A 15,839-nucleotide genomic window follows, 5' to 3' on the forward strand; every position below is an offset into this window, starting at 1 on the left:
GTTTGTAAATAGGATATCATGTCTGCATCTTGTACAGCAATTAGCCACTAGAAAGAATGTATACAATGTGTTAATTATTGAAACTGTCCTACCAGTTTGGTTTGAAACTGTCTCATTGCTATATGTTTCTCAATAAAATTATGGAAAAAAATCCAAAATCCTTGGATGATGTCTACCCATCTCTTTGATAATTCATGACTTAAATATTATGCTAAAAGCATAACGATATTTAAATGTTATAAAGTTAATACATCCTATGTTATATGATAAGGGAATGAAAGGAAATAAAACAAATATATGCATATATATAGATTGATAGATATCTCTATATATGTAATAACATATTCATAAAAACATAAATAGTCATGACTGTTACAACCCTTGTTTTATAACTGTAACAGACTTACAGCTGATACCTAGAGCCACATTCTTCCCATTCTGTATTACCTTTGCTCTATTCCCCTGTAGCTAATGATTTTTCCCTACAGGATGACCCAAATCTTCATTCCTGAAAGGTTTGGGCCATTACTAGTCTTACCTGAGTTGTGTTGTATTTTTCCATTGACCATGATCACAGGCATAGCAACACTATGAGATGCCCTAAAGGTTTTTCTTTACCCCAGATACATTCTCTTACTTTGATTGTGGAACAGTAGACCAAATTCCCCTTGGTAGTCAGGATCAATCTCTCCAGCCAGCACAGTAACTCCCTTCTTTGCTTATTGATTCAGGAGTATGAGGAACCCAAAGTGGCTGAACGGTATTCTTAACTTCCAGTTCAATGGAAGCATTGTTGTGTCTTCTGTGAAAGTATTCCTCCCTCTGGACTAGGACTTCCAGGTCAGCAGCACATAAAGTCTCAGAAACAACAAGCTAAAATTTTGCAGATGGGTGACTATAGGTAATGAGGAGCAGTGCCATTCCTGTTTCCATTTACTTTCTGGTCTCAAGGATCTTGGTTATGGGGAAAGAGCACCATATGTTGGATGCTAATTCCAAGTACATCATCCACCTGAAGAAGCTTGATCTGGTACTGCAAAGTACTGCATTCTAGGCAGCATTGTAACTGAGTCTTCCAAAGCCTTTCCACAATTCTATCTAGCCAGCTGCATCAGGATGATGGGAGACATCTGAGTTCCAGCTGTTGTTCAAATGAAGTGTCCCAACACTTCGTTTACTAGAAGAAATGCTATGTGGGATACCACGATGCTGGTTAAGGCACTGAGTAAATCTGGGAATGGTAATTTTTGTAGAAACATTGGATGTAGAGAAGATAACTTTGTATGTAGAGATTTGTCTATTACAAAACACTGCTACTTCCCTGAGGGAAGGTATCCAGTATAATGTACATGTACTGGATTTCTGAGGAAGAGTGACATATTGGGACCTGAGTAGTGTTCTGTGCCACCAGCAGATTAGGCACTCAACTGTGATGAACACCAGGGAATATAACCTGCATAACCTCCACCCCTGCCATCATGGCTGCTTTGTTCATGAGACCACTGGGTAATGGCAGAGGTGTGTGGAGAAGAGGATGACTGGTATCCACAGAATGAATCAACCAAATCACTCATCATGAAACTCCTTCTCTGTACCACACTTTGGTGAGCATCCACAGGGCACACATATATCTTCATGTTTTATCCATTCTCTCTACCTATGGCTCCCTCATGATACCTTGTTTCCAACTTCCCAATAATGTTCCATCCAAGTCTCAGCCTAAGAATGGGTATATAACGCAAACTGGTTCTTTTGTTTCTCCTTCCTAGAAAGGTGACCAGTCAGGTACACTGATCAGTGTGAACTATTACAGGGATCTTATTCAAGTGAGCTTTACATCACTGAAGTACCTGCCACAGGACCAGTTATATATCAGACTACCCACTAATAACCAGCTGCTGTGTAGGGCTCTCTGGCTTTTTACCCATTCAGTGAGCAGTATCAAGGCCTAGTTCATTGAGGACCTAGAGTACTGAATTTCTTCTTCCCAGAAGAAATTGTTATTACTTTATATATAGTGGTAAGATTTCAGATTAATAGAGCAAATATCAGCCATATCTAAAACTACACATAAAAAAGTAAAAATTCTTAAAGTAACACATATATTTTTGACAGTATTTTTGTTTGACACACATCATGAACATAGCAATCAAGCTGTGATTACAAATACATACAGGGAAAAAGCTTGACTAAATTTTGTTAAATTTGAAAAACTCCAAATGGAAATAAGAAAAGTGCTGGAAAACAAAGGTATCCATTACATAATGCTGCTTGCATTTGCTTTTTAAAAGTCATGTTTGGAAATGGAGAAAATAGTGGAGCAGTGATCAGCAGCAAAATGCAACCTCTGTGCAAGCTGGAATCCAGACACCTGGAAAATGACAACTTGGCTAAGAGAAAAAAGGTAGATCTCCAGGAAACAGGCAGGAACTGACACCAGAAAACATTAGGCTTTAGAAAAGTTCAAGAAATGGACCATGTGCAGAGAAAAGAATAAAGCAGTTTGGAAGCTCCCAGAAGAACCTGTTTCAACAGACACAAGGTAAGTACCCAGGGCTAGGAGCTCTATGGACTGGGCCGTGGTATTGGCCCCAGAAGGAGCCCACCGCTGTTGTGAACTGTAAAAGCAAGGTGAGGTTTCATTCCAAGGTGACCCTTTACATGTAGCAAGCAACAGCTGAACAGGGAATCAAGCACAACACCTGCTGTGTTGTCAGTGTTTAATCTAGTGCCTTTGCAAGAAGGGGGCTGATTAAAACTGAGACTCATAACAACTGCAAAACAACTCCAACAATGACAGGTGAGAGATAGCCAAAGGAGACATTGTACATAGGGAGGAGGGCTAAACATAGAGCACCTGAGAAATTTAAGCTTAGGCTGAAGACACAAGCCCCAACCACCACGGCAAGAAGCCAGGCCAGACAGGGTTTCAGAGAAGCCTGGATTTCAAAGTGCTGGCATTAAGTCTGTCTGCTCCAGGCCCTACCCTGTGGTCTATATACAGCAGAAACTAGTGATCGGATTGTTTTCCCCAGCTAACAGTGTGAGCAAGGACATGTCTCATCTTGGATGGTTGCCACAGCTTGGGGTCAACAGAAAAGCGTTTGAAATAGTGGGGTACCTCATAAACCTAAGATGATAAAGCCAAGCAGAGGAAACCATGACTTCCTGGATTCCAAAATTGTAAATCCTAAAAAGAAACCACTCATTTGAAAATATAAACAAATGTTCAAGGCTAGCCTAGACTACATAGTGAAACTCTAATATATATCTATTTCTATCTCTATATTTATGCATGACATATGTCATATACATGTGTTATCATATGTATGCAGTCTCATTACTCTTTCTCTTCTGTTCTTTCTTTACCAATATTTTTTATTGGGGGTCTCAAAAAGAAAAAGGGAATTTCACTGTTCTTTTCCTTTCTTATTTCTTATCCCCTTTTAATTTTTTCTTTTCTTATTCTCCATATATTTTCATTCGTTTTCTTCCTTTATCTTCTCTTCTTCTTTGTTCCTCTCTGTTACCTCTGTCTAATTATATTAATATTTTTTCTCCTTAACAGAATCTTCTATCTCACTTTTCTCTCCTCTTTCTCATCTTTCATTATTTAATTTTTCAAAAATGTCTTTCCTATACTCTGGTTTCTCTTCAGACTGTTTAAATCTTTTGCCTTTTACTAAAGATTTTCTTGGAGAGGAACAATTCTGTATATGGTTAGATTCCTAAATTTCTGCGTAAAAAATTTCTTTCCTCATTCTTACCTTTCCCACCCTCCATCATTGTTAGAATAGCAATTAAGCTTCATTAATCATCAAAATGTTAGTTAACTCTATGTTATTACTGCTGAATTCTATTGTTAGTGGAGGCACAGTTGTCACATTTAGTAGATATTTACTATATACCAATATTTGATTTTTCCAGTGTTTGTATTATAATTATACATCTCTTTTCTATGGTTAAGGGTAGTACATTATTGGTTCTTTTGGTAGGTCAATATCCAATTTGTTCCTGAGGGGATTTCACTGATCTTCTCAGACCCAAAAGCTATAACTCTTGTTGCACAGGTCCTACTTTACCTTGGTCTTAACCATCCAGTAGAAAAGTATAAAGATGAAATATAGGAAGTAAAGCCATGCTGTTATGTTGAGCTGTGGGGGACTCAGGTCAATAATTTCTGACATTTCCAGTTAAACAGAAGACCCAATGCTATTATGGTCTACTGGACTCTTTTAGAATATTTTGCTGAGTTTACACACCTATAATATTCAATAACGGAACTTCGAAAAAATAGGGTATACAAATGAATGTCCATTTTGTATCTGTGTATTCAAAGTGGTTAGGATAGATATATAGTTGCGTTCTCTTAATGAATAGAATGATTTGTTCTAATGGTGTTTGAAAATAGGATCTCAAGTCCACATCTTGTACAGCAATTAACCACTAAGAAGAATATATGCAGTGTGTTATTTGTTGAAACTGTACTTCTGATTTGATTTGAATCTGTCTCATTGCTATCTGTTTATCAATAAAATTTTGAAAAAAAAGAAAAAGAATTTTAAAAAAATAAATAAATAGATAAATAAAAATATCCAATTTGTATTGAGCGGTATTGTTGGTGATTTACTTGCCATTGCTAGTATCACATAATAAATGCTATTAATAGGTTTCCTCTGTGTGCCAACATCAAGATTACTTTTGTGTCATTGAAATCCATTCCCAGAGAACTGGATGCTGGGCCAAATATACTCATTCTCTTTTCTCAAATTAAGAGAGGAGGTCACATCTTGGGACACAGGCAAAGACCAACAGTCAGCTACTCTTAAAGTGCATCACTGAAAAGCAGACAGTAGCTAAAGAGTTATCCATACTAGTAACAAAGTCTTCCCACTATAAGCATCCACAGACCTCAGCACAAAACAAAGAATAGAAACCTGAGAAGAAACACAAGGTGCCGCCAACAATGCTTAACTCCCTCAAAGTTGATCTATGGGCCATTAGGGGAGAGGAAAACAAATGTAACACAGCTGAATTATTTGAAAGGATAATAAAAAAATTTAAAAACAGATCAATAAGGTGCTCTGTGAACTCAAAGAAGACAGAGTTAAACAGATAATAGATGTAATGAACAAAAAGAGAGAGTTTATACAAGACACTAAGACAAAGCTAACTGAGATTAACAAAATGATAAGAAAAATAAATTACGAGTTTAGCAAAGAATTAAGAGTCCAAATAAATAAATAAAAACTTAATGCAAAATGGAAAAAAAAACTAAAAAAAAAAAAAAAAAGAATTAAGAGTCCACAAAAAGGATTGAAATCCAGAAAATATGGGTAGCAGAAGCCACCAATGTGTGAACAGAGTTTCAGAACTAGAAGATGGGGCTGTTGTCAAAGATAAATTATTGAGTTACCTTAAAAATAACAAGAAAACATGAAAAAGAGGTCCAAAAGCTGCTAGGAGATACAGAAAATATTAAAATTAAGTGGAATTAATAAAAACAGAGAAGAACACAAATAGCATAAAAATCTGTTTATAGAAATAATAGCAAAAACCTTTCCAACTATAAGGGAAGAAAAAAATATACAGATGATTTAGGCATATTGTGGTGGTTGATACATTGTATCAACTTGAGGGGTGGGAAGTTTGGCTTTGTCAATTCAGCATCTCCACACTCTAGGGCATGGAAGCCCCTCCCTAGGGTGTGGAGGATCCTCCCTAGAATATAGAGGCCCCTCCCTAGAGTGACTCAGCACAAAAAGCATATATAAAGGGGTTGAGGAAGGATTCTGTGTTCCACTTCCTCCAACAAGCTTGATCTTCACAGCTGTGCCACTTCCTTGGAAGAGCTCCAGTCTTTTCACAGTCAGCATGTAAGAAAGGAGAGAAACTTGTAGATGACGCTGCAGCTGCTACTCCTTCAGTTTTCCACCACCATAAATGGCAGCCTTCTGCCTTGTGCTACTCTGCCTTAGAGCCAACTGAATATGGACTGAAACCTCCACTAACTATGAGCTAAATAAACCTTTCCTTCCTTCATTTTCAGTGTCAGGTATTTTGTCCCAGCAATGAGTAAAAAGTAGCTGAGACACATATGGAACCCTTAAAAGCTGTTATACAGAAACAATAAACCACTTTTAAAGGTAAACCCAGTAGAATTATGGCATATTTCTCAGCACAAACCTTAAAGGCAGAGAGAGCTTGGTGTGAAGTGTCTCAAGCCATGAAAGAAAAATCTTCCAACTCAGACTTAATGAATTCTTTACAACCCCAAGTAGGATGCATCCCAGGAGGCAAGTATGGTTCAACATATGCAAATCAATATATGTAATACATCATATAAACAGAAGCAAAAACAAAAATTTGTTCATCTCAATTTAGCTGAAAGTTTTTTTTTTTTTTACAAAATCCAACATCTATTCATGATTTTAAAAAATCCTTGAAGAAAATAGGTATAGAAGGATCTTATGTCGAAAAAAAAGAGAAAGAAAAAAAAAAGAAGGATCTTATGTCAACCCAAAAAAAGCTATTATGATAAACTAACAGTCAACATCCTATTAAGTGAGGAAAACCTGAAAGCTTTTCCTCTAAATTCAGGAACAAAACATAGATATCTGCTATAACCACTCCTGTTCAATACAATTCTCAAAACATTGGCCAAAGCAATAATGCAAGAGGAAAAAATAGAATGGATGTGTACAGGGAAAGACAAAGTCAAATTATCATTATTTGGAAATGATATGATCCTCTAGATAGAAAACTCAAAAGACTCCTAGAATTAATAACCAAATTCAGAAGCACAGCAGAATACAAAGTCAACACACAAAAATTTATAACTTTCCTATATACTAATAATAAACTCATTGAGAGGGAAATTAGGAAAATAGTACCATTCACAATAGCATTGAGTAAAATTAAATACTTAAGAATCAACTTTGGGCCAAGGAGATAGCTCAGCAGCATAAGCACCTGCCTGACAAGCACAAGGTCCCAAGTTCAATCACTGGTGCTACCAGAAAAGAAAAAAAAAGAATTAACTTCTTTGAGAATGTGAAAAACTTCTAGAACAAAAATTACAGTATTCTGAAAAAGCAAGTCAAAGAGGATATCAGAAAATGAAAAGATATCCCCTACTCCTGGAGAGTCAAAACCAACATAGTCAAAATAGCCATACTTCCAAAACTGATATGAAGACTTACGATAATCCCAATCAGAATAGCAGTAGCATTTCTCACAGAACTAGGGAAAAAAGCCTAAAATTCATAGGATCCAGAAAATATCCAAAAAAGAAAAAACAAGCCTGTGTAGCAAGAGCAAAGCAGGAGGCATCACAACCCCAGATTTCAAGTTATCCTACAAAGCTGTAGTGATAAAAACACCGTGGCATTGATGAAAACCAAAACAAACAAACAAAAATCAGACATAAAGAACAAAGGAATATAACAGCTCAGTGATGGCAGACCTTTCGAGGAGTGCCTAAACTGTAAACTCAACCCCACTTATTTATCACAAAGCACAAATACTGCAATTAACCCAAATACTGAGGTTTTAGTTTAGAAAAAACAACTCATATATTAAAATCTTTGTCTTAAAAAAAAAGCAAATAATGTATTTCCATGGGCTCATCACTACTGGAACAGAGGAAGCAGAAACAATTCTAGGCATTTTCAGCTATCTGACCTTTGAGAAAGCATGCACTAGAGGAAAGGCAACCTCTTTAATAAATGGTGTTGAGAAAACCATTTATTGACTATCCTCATGCAGCAGATTGAATCTAGACCCATATCTCTTACCATGTACTAAACTAAAATTAAATGAATCAAAGATATGTGTTAAAATAGAAGCATTTAATCTGATGAATGATAAATTAAGTAAAATTCTCAAAGACATAGGTGTACAGGTAAGGACTTTTTGAATAGCACTTTGATCGCACAAAAAAATGCTACCAATATCAACAAATGGATTGTATCAAATTAAAAAGGTTTTACACAGAAAATAAAACAGCCAACCGCGTGAAGAGACAACTTACAAAGTGGGGGGGGGGGTTTGGACAGAAATTGCTGCTATTCCTCAGAAGGCAAAGATATAGAATATATTTTTAGAAAACCTAAAAAAACTTAGATCCTCTCCCCATAATAAAAGATTCATGGCCAATAAATACATGAAAAAAATGTTCAACATTGTTGGCCACTGGAAAAATGCAAATTAAAACACAGATTCCATCTTACACCAAAAAGAAATCAAGTAATAACAAATGTTGGTAAGGTACTAGGGAAAAGGAATTATATACATTGTTGGTAGGCATATAAACTAGTACAGTCATTATGGAAATCATTATGAAGATTCCTCAAAAAACTAAAACTCAACATTCCATTCAACCCAGCTATTCCCCTTCTAGGCATCTTCTCAGAATAGTTAAAGCCATCATATTACAATAATACATGCATACTTTATAGCATCACAATTTACAATTTCTAAATCTTCAAAGCAATCTATATATCCACCAATAGATTAATAAAGAAAATGTGACATTTGCACATGATACACTGCTATTTTGCCATAAAGAAGGATAAACTTGAGTCATTGAAAGGACAGTGGATGCATGATAAAATCATATATTAAGTCAAATAAATTAGACACACAAACTTTAATATCACATGCTTTTTTATAATATGAGAAACCTACCTCTGGCACCACATGCTGTGCCAGGCCTGCCCCTGGGAGCGCTGAGCCAGCCACCGAGACTGGGCATGATGGTGCACTGGTGCACACCTGTAATCCCAGTGCCAGGGAAGCTGAGACAGGAGGATCACTATGAGTCCAAGCTGCGTAGAGAGACCATGTACCAAATAAATAAATTATTTAAAAAATTTTAAAGAATATAAATTTTGTAATTTGTGCCTCAGACCTGACCTATTCTCAAAAGGCATTTGGTGTAATTTAAAACATTAAAATGTCTAAGTAACAAGTTTAATGATTTAAAACCATTAAAATGGAGATAAGTTACTTAATGGAGAAACCCTAGATCTATAGGAAATTTTACTTACATTTCTAATCCAAAAACCCATGTGATTAAATATTTTTCCAGGTCTCTGATGAGTTCTCTTGTTCTCCTTCTTAAGTTCTTCCTGATTAGAAACCCTTCCATGCCTTGCTCTATACATTTTCCCCCTTGGGGCTTCTCACCACACCCATGAAATGATATCCACTTGTTCACTGCTGCTCCCAGATCAATTTCTTATAACCAGCCTGGATGTTTTCCAAGCTGCTCCAACTCAGTGCATCAAAGTCCAAATCCATCCTTGCTCTCCAGCGCCTTCCTATTTTCATTTCCATCTTAGATGTCACCAAATATCCACCCAGCTGCTGAGGAGAACCTGAATCACACTTGTATTATCTTACATCTACTTGGTCACCAGGTTTTATCCTAATAAGAACCTAAGTAAATCTACATCTGTCTCTACTGTCCTACAGCTAGTGCTCTCCCTCTTTCCTGGAATATCATAAAAGTCTCCTGTTTGGCCATCATAGCTCCAGCCCTCCCTACTTTCTCCATCCTTGGCACTACTCAGGGACCACCCCTCCCCCCAAAACACTCAATCAAACAAAAAGGAAGTAAGCAAACAAAAACACAACAGATCACCTTCAACAGCTCCTCATGGGTCACAACATAACATAACCTCCTTAATATGACGGATGATATCTTTCATGATGTGGCCCTATTAAAATATTTAGTTTCAGTAAAGAATGAACTGTTCCACCTAAACACATTTTTAAGAGAATTGTGGTTTGTCTATAATGAAAACAACTGTATTCAGGTTATTAAAAGTATTTCTAACATTTATTGTGTCTTTTAAACATCTGACTCTGGACATAATCTCACCTCTGGCAGTACAAAGTCACCATTACAGGTCCTGGGCTGTGTGGTAACAGAAGCGGCCTCTCAGGACTCCCACAGTGTGCTAGGCTACTTACCTCCTCACTCGAGGTCCAGATTATAGTTGGCACCTTTGCTGCTCTCACCTTTCAACCTGACAAAGTCTGCCCATCCCCACCTATGTCTACTGACCTTTAGCTTCCATGGTGGTGGTCTGCTATCCTTAGAGGTTTAGTGATCTGATGTGGGAGTTTATCTGTGGGTTATAGGACAGAAAATGGGGCTCCAGCAACTCCACTCCCTGTGGTTTTCCTGTTAACCCACGTAGCTCTCTGAAGAATGTCTCAAGTAAGGTTGCTCTCCCGGTGATCACTGGCCAGGCACAGTGGCACTGCTCAACTGCCAGTGTGGACACTTTGCCCTGATTTGGATTCCATGAGAATTGCTTCTGACCACAAAGGCTACAGATTGGATTCATGGTAGGGTTTATATAAAGTATCAAAATATCTCTCATAAAAGCTAAATAAGTATGGAGACCACTAACTCAGAGCTGGAAGAAATGCTAAGTGTACATTTAGTATTTCTAAGATAGCATTTCATTCAATATATTTGTCACTTGGGTAGCTATTCTTTTCCCAAGGAAAATCAATAAGGAGGAGGATCTTTTTGACAGTAGTAATTATGGGGAAAAAAAGAACCACTCAGATCTAAAGTATTTTGTCACACAATTCACGAGCACTGATGTGCATATGTGCCCTGTACCCTCCAAGCTACCCCTCAAAGGGTCTGTATAACCCTCTAGCTCCCCATGCTGTGCTCTGAATGTAAGATGCACTAAGCTTTTCTTACCTATTTTTCAAAATATACAAGTGATTTGTTACACCTGATAAAAATGAACAGTTTCAAGCTGATAGTGTCACATGGTGCCATTTGAAGCATATGGTATTTGCTTAGGAAATTCAGTATATCTAATGGTTACTGGAGAAAAGCTAAAATCACTTAAGAAGCTATATCATTCACATGCACTGTAAATTCTGGGTTCAGAACTGAGTCAGGAGACATCACCCCACTTGCTGAGTCATATAGACACCCCTCTGTATTTTTCCACTATAGTCTTCCCCAAGATAGATCCTTCTATGAGACCTAACAGCTAATAATGAAGAAACATTTAGAAAATGGGGCATCAAAGGACTACAGAGTGTAACAAGCAGGGCACAATGGTAGAAGATGGGAACACGAGACAGGCAAGGACTTGGTGAGCAGGGATGAAGGCTGATGCGGGATGAAAAGATTGGCTAGGGAAGAGAAATTCAGAATGTGTGGGTCCCAAGGACCGACAGAAAAAGCATTCTATGTATGCAAAGAAGAATTATAGAGCACCAGGAGGCTAGCATGCCTCCCTGATGACTAGATCCACACAAATAGCAGACATGACTGTAGCCATCGACCTGAAGTGGGATGGACCCTCATTTGCCCATGTCTTCTGGATTCTGCTGCCTGAGCACTGCCAAGTGTGGGGAACAAGAACAGGGAGGGTTTCCAATGGAGCTCATGCAAAGGGAGGCAGCTCAATCATTTCCCCCAAATCTTTCTGTTGTGTCTCTTTTACTGATGCTCTTTTCCACCTACTCCCTATCCATACTGTTTCATCTAAATTCTCAAAATTATCTTTCCAATCTAGATGTCATTCTGGCTTTCTCATCTACCAGATATTTCTGCTTGTACAAATTGCTACCATTTCAGGTAGTAAATACACTAACACAATTTATGGTTTGCTTTTCCTTACAAAAAGTGGCCCGTCCCCCATTCCAATTTCTTCATCCCACATGATAGAGCTGTAACTTCATTCCTTCAGGTTGGAATCTATGCAACTAGTTCAAATTTATATCTCATCTTTATCATAGATTCAGAATCCTGAATCCCTCATTCTACCCAGGTATCAAGTCCTACTGATCTTCCTATAAAATCTCTCTCTCTCTGTATTCCACCAACTTTGACACAATTTCTTTAACTTCAGACCCAGATCACTGAATTACCTCTCTAGCTGACTATCCTGATTCCCATCTCTCTTGACTTTAACTTACACTTGTGTCTATGTACCACTTTCCAGCTATATCTTCCCTAAAGTGCTATTCTTGTGGAACCATTTCCTTGACTAAATACTTCAAGCATTTTCGTTACTGCAATGCCCTCCACAGTCTTGCCCATGTCTTATTTCCCAAACTTCCCCAGTGGGTACCCTTTGGCTCTTCAGTTTGGCTCCTCATTGTCCATTGTAGACAAATATCCATCATGACCTGTCTTTATGATTTGGTCAGGTTCTTCCATGGCCTCAGATGTTCTGCTTTCCTTTCTACTCATCTCTCAAGGTCATGTCCAAGTCTTATTAATCATTTATTTTGTTCATCCAGATCCTCTGAGAAGCAGATGTCAGATGGTAGGGTACATACGAGGATTTTATTCAGGGAAATACTTGTGAAAGAAATGAAGAGGGTGTGTAAGAAGGCTGGAAGAGCCCCTAAGGGAAGGAGACAGGCAGGAAGGCTGGATAGAAACATCTCTGTTGCTCTTTGTTTGGTCATTAGCTCAAAGCAGCCCACAGATACCTTGCTTTAGGACAGGCACTGCTCTGGATTTCAGAGCACTGCAGCTGGGTCTTTGTCATTGACATGCCTGCAGCTGGAGTCTACAAAGTACATTATCATGGTCACCACACCTGGATCAACCACCTTGGGCACACCTAGATTTCTTCATTCTATGAATTTCTGCTGAAGGTAGGATTAATCCCATAGCAGAGGATGCCCCCCCCACAGCCAGGTTTGTTGCCCAGGTGATAGTTCCAGTTTTGTTTCTAGAAACAGCTAGTCATTGTGATGCATAGTTGATCACTATGATGCATATTGTAGGAACCAATCAGAGACAGCCAAGTACTCTACCTATGTACCTCCCCTTTACAGACCATAAAAACCTCCTGTGAGCTGTTGGGGCCTGGCATTTTTATAAGGTTTGATTCCTTGTCAGTGCCTGTCCAACATAAAGTAAATCTGCCTTCAAATTCTGGATGTCCTTTCAGAGTTTCTGTTTGCCATAGCAATACCATTTCATCTGAGTCTTAATTACTTTTATCTCAAACATTTGAATCAAGTACCAGCTTGTCTCCTAAAATTCCTTGAATCAAATACCATGTGTTGTATTTCTTTGGTACACCCTTTGCAACCTAGAAATACCAGATATAGGTGTTCTCTGGTTTATGCACTTAATGCAACTTTGCAATGTGAAAGTGATATGCGTGGCCAGGTGTGATGGTGCACACTTGTAATCCCAGCACGCAGGAGGTTGAGGCAGAAGGATCACTATGAGTTTGAGGCTAGCCTGGGCTACAAAGTGAGTTCAAGGCCAGCCTGAACAGCATAGGAAAACCCTGTATCAAAAAAAAAGTAATATGCATCCAATGGAAGCTATAAAGTTTGCATTAGAATTTTTGCTGGGCCAGTGATATGTACTCCATCACAATGTTGGTCAGCAGCAGTGACCACAGCTCTCCATCACCCCTGTGGTGGCCAGGAGTAACAACCAACACACTGGTGCTTTGCATTGCCACTGCCATTTGGGTGTTGTGTTTTGCATTTTCACATCCTATCATATCTACAGAACATCTTATATACCTCCTATATTTGCTTTGTCATTCTATTTTTCACTTTCAATATAGCATTCAAAAATTACATGAGAGAGTCAACATTTTATCAGCTTAGTGTTAGATGACTTTTCCCAAGTGCAAGCGACTATACCACATGTTCATTGTCTACTAGGGTATTCACCTTAGAATGATTTTAAGATGTAACTATAATTACTGTAAATCATTGTTACAGAGGCATTGTTATCATTCTGCAAACTTAAATTCAGAATCAAGATTCATTCATTATGAGAAGGCTGTGATTAATAGAAATCAGAAAGGTCTACTCTACATTATTTAGTGAAAGATTGGATGCAGATCAATAGCAGCAGGAAGGACAGATAATATAAAAAATAGCCCTTTTGGTAATGAGAGGGGTTCAAAAATAAGGAAATTTCATTGTGCCAGTTATGGATCAACTAGAAATAAAAGGAGAAAGAAGTCTGAGGATATAACCCAGGGGCATAATGCTTGCCTGGCAAGCACAAGGTCCTGAGTTCAATTCCTGGTAGAAAGGGGAGGGGGTGGCAAGGAAGAGAAAAAAGAAACTCAGTGAAAGAATTATTGATCCCATTATGTTGAACACAAATATAAAAACTAATCTAGTTATGATTCTGTTACTAAAGGAAGCTATCAAACTGCCGAAGTTACCAGTTGTGCTCTGTTGTATAGTGGGATTCACAAAAAAAAAAAACTAAACCAATTCTATGGCAACTTCAAAAAGTGGCAATCAGGCTGGCCAGAAGGAAGGACTCTAAATTCTAAATTTATTTTTTTAAAGAAAAAGAACACCATGCTTTTTAAGTATTGTTTTGAAATAAGAAAAAAATTAAGAATACTTCTCTTTTTCTGACAAAGTTACACATTTATGGTAATAAAAAATTGAACAAGAAATTTAAAATCACTCAAGTTCTTTCCATAGAGAGGTAATTACTATTCTCATTTCTATAAACTTCCTTTCTATCTATATTACTTTTTTACATAGGGAAGGTTTAATTGTGCCCTGCCCTTCACAATTTTACATAACACACGTGCTGCTCTACAATGGCTACCTTTGAGTGGTTATTTTTTGAGAACCAGTTTCTTTACTAATAGTAGTGTTCTGCTGATACTGTACACCATATTTTTCTAATAACTGCTGAGTCATACTAACACTCTTTTAAAATTCTTACTGTTGTAATTTCTGTACCAATAAATATTGATAATGACAAACATTAAAAAAAGTATTGTTTTGAACAAGCTAGTTAGAAGAACATTGAAAATTTCTGGGAGAATAAGAACAGTAGTTCCTATTCTAACCAGGCCCATAGATTTCCATTAGCTTCTGTGTTTACAACAATGAAACAGCACATTCTGTACATTTTCTGTGTGTTTTACAGGATCTTCTTACTCCCTTGTGCAATCCCAACATGTTAGAGCAAAGGCAGAGACTCAGAGGTTTTCTGAATATTCAAGAATAGGTTTTTAGAACTTGAGATTTCACTTCATTAAGATTGCTTGAGGTAAAACTTGTCAATTTTTCTTGTCTGTTGCTAAGAGTTAGTCATTCATTAATGACATTTTAATACATAGTTTTAATCCAACAATTCCTGAAACTTAAGTGACTTATTTGAAACATTTGCATCAAACATTGTCACTTTGGTGTCTTTAATACTTAAACATCAAGATTCACTCATCTCGTGCATTGCTTAATTGAATTTGCCATTGTTTGGAGAAGATTTTTGCACAGATATTCATGACTTATATTGCCTATAATTTTATTTTACTGTAATTTTTTCTGGTTTTGGTATTAGGATAAGGATAATATTATAAAACAACTTGGGAATTTTTTTCCTTTGCCTTTTTATTTTTATAAAGCATTTGTGTTGGGTTGGTAGTATTTCTTCTTCAACTTTGTGGTACACTTCATCTTCATAAATTCAATTTCTTTGATGGAATAAGGCCATTCAAATTTTTCATTTTTCTTTGTCACACTTCTTAAGAGTTGTGTTTTTAAATTTATTTATGGATCTAATCTAAAATGCTAACTAACAATAATGATATGAAGTGTCAGTATTGTAATATGGCCTTATTGTCCTTTAAATGTCTATAGGATGTGTAATGATAACCCATCTTTCATACTTGTTAGTGGTAATTATTGTTTTCTCTCTTTATTTTGATCAGTCTTTCTAGAGATTCATCAGTTCTCTGTGGTTTGTTGCTTTATAGTTTCTTTGTTTCTTCTACCTTGGTCATTTCCTTCCTTTTACATTCCTTGGATTTAATTTGCTGTCCTGTCCAGCTTCT

At 37.2% G+C, this 15,839-nt stretch overlaps 1 non-coding gene across 1 annotated transcript; it reads left to right on the forward strand.

The window, feature by feature from the left end:
* Nucleotides 1-3,638: 3,638 nt before the first annotated feature.
* LOC111812071 lies at nt 3,639-3,759 on the forward strand. The gene has a single exon (XR_002817662.1). It is a non-coding gene; the product is annotated as a U5 spliceosomal RNA (small nuclear RNA).
* Nucleotides 3,760-15,839: the final 12,080 nt, after the last annotated feature.

This window comes from Octodon degus, unplaced genomic scaffold, assembly GCF_000260255.1.
Source record: "Octodon degus isolate 3935 unplaced genomic scaffold, OctDeg1.0 scaffold00111, whole genome shotgun sequence".
Classification (NCBI taxonomy): Eukaryota; Metazoa; Chordata; class Mammalia; order Rodentia; family Octodontidae; genus Octodon; species Octodon degus.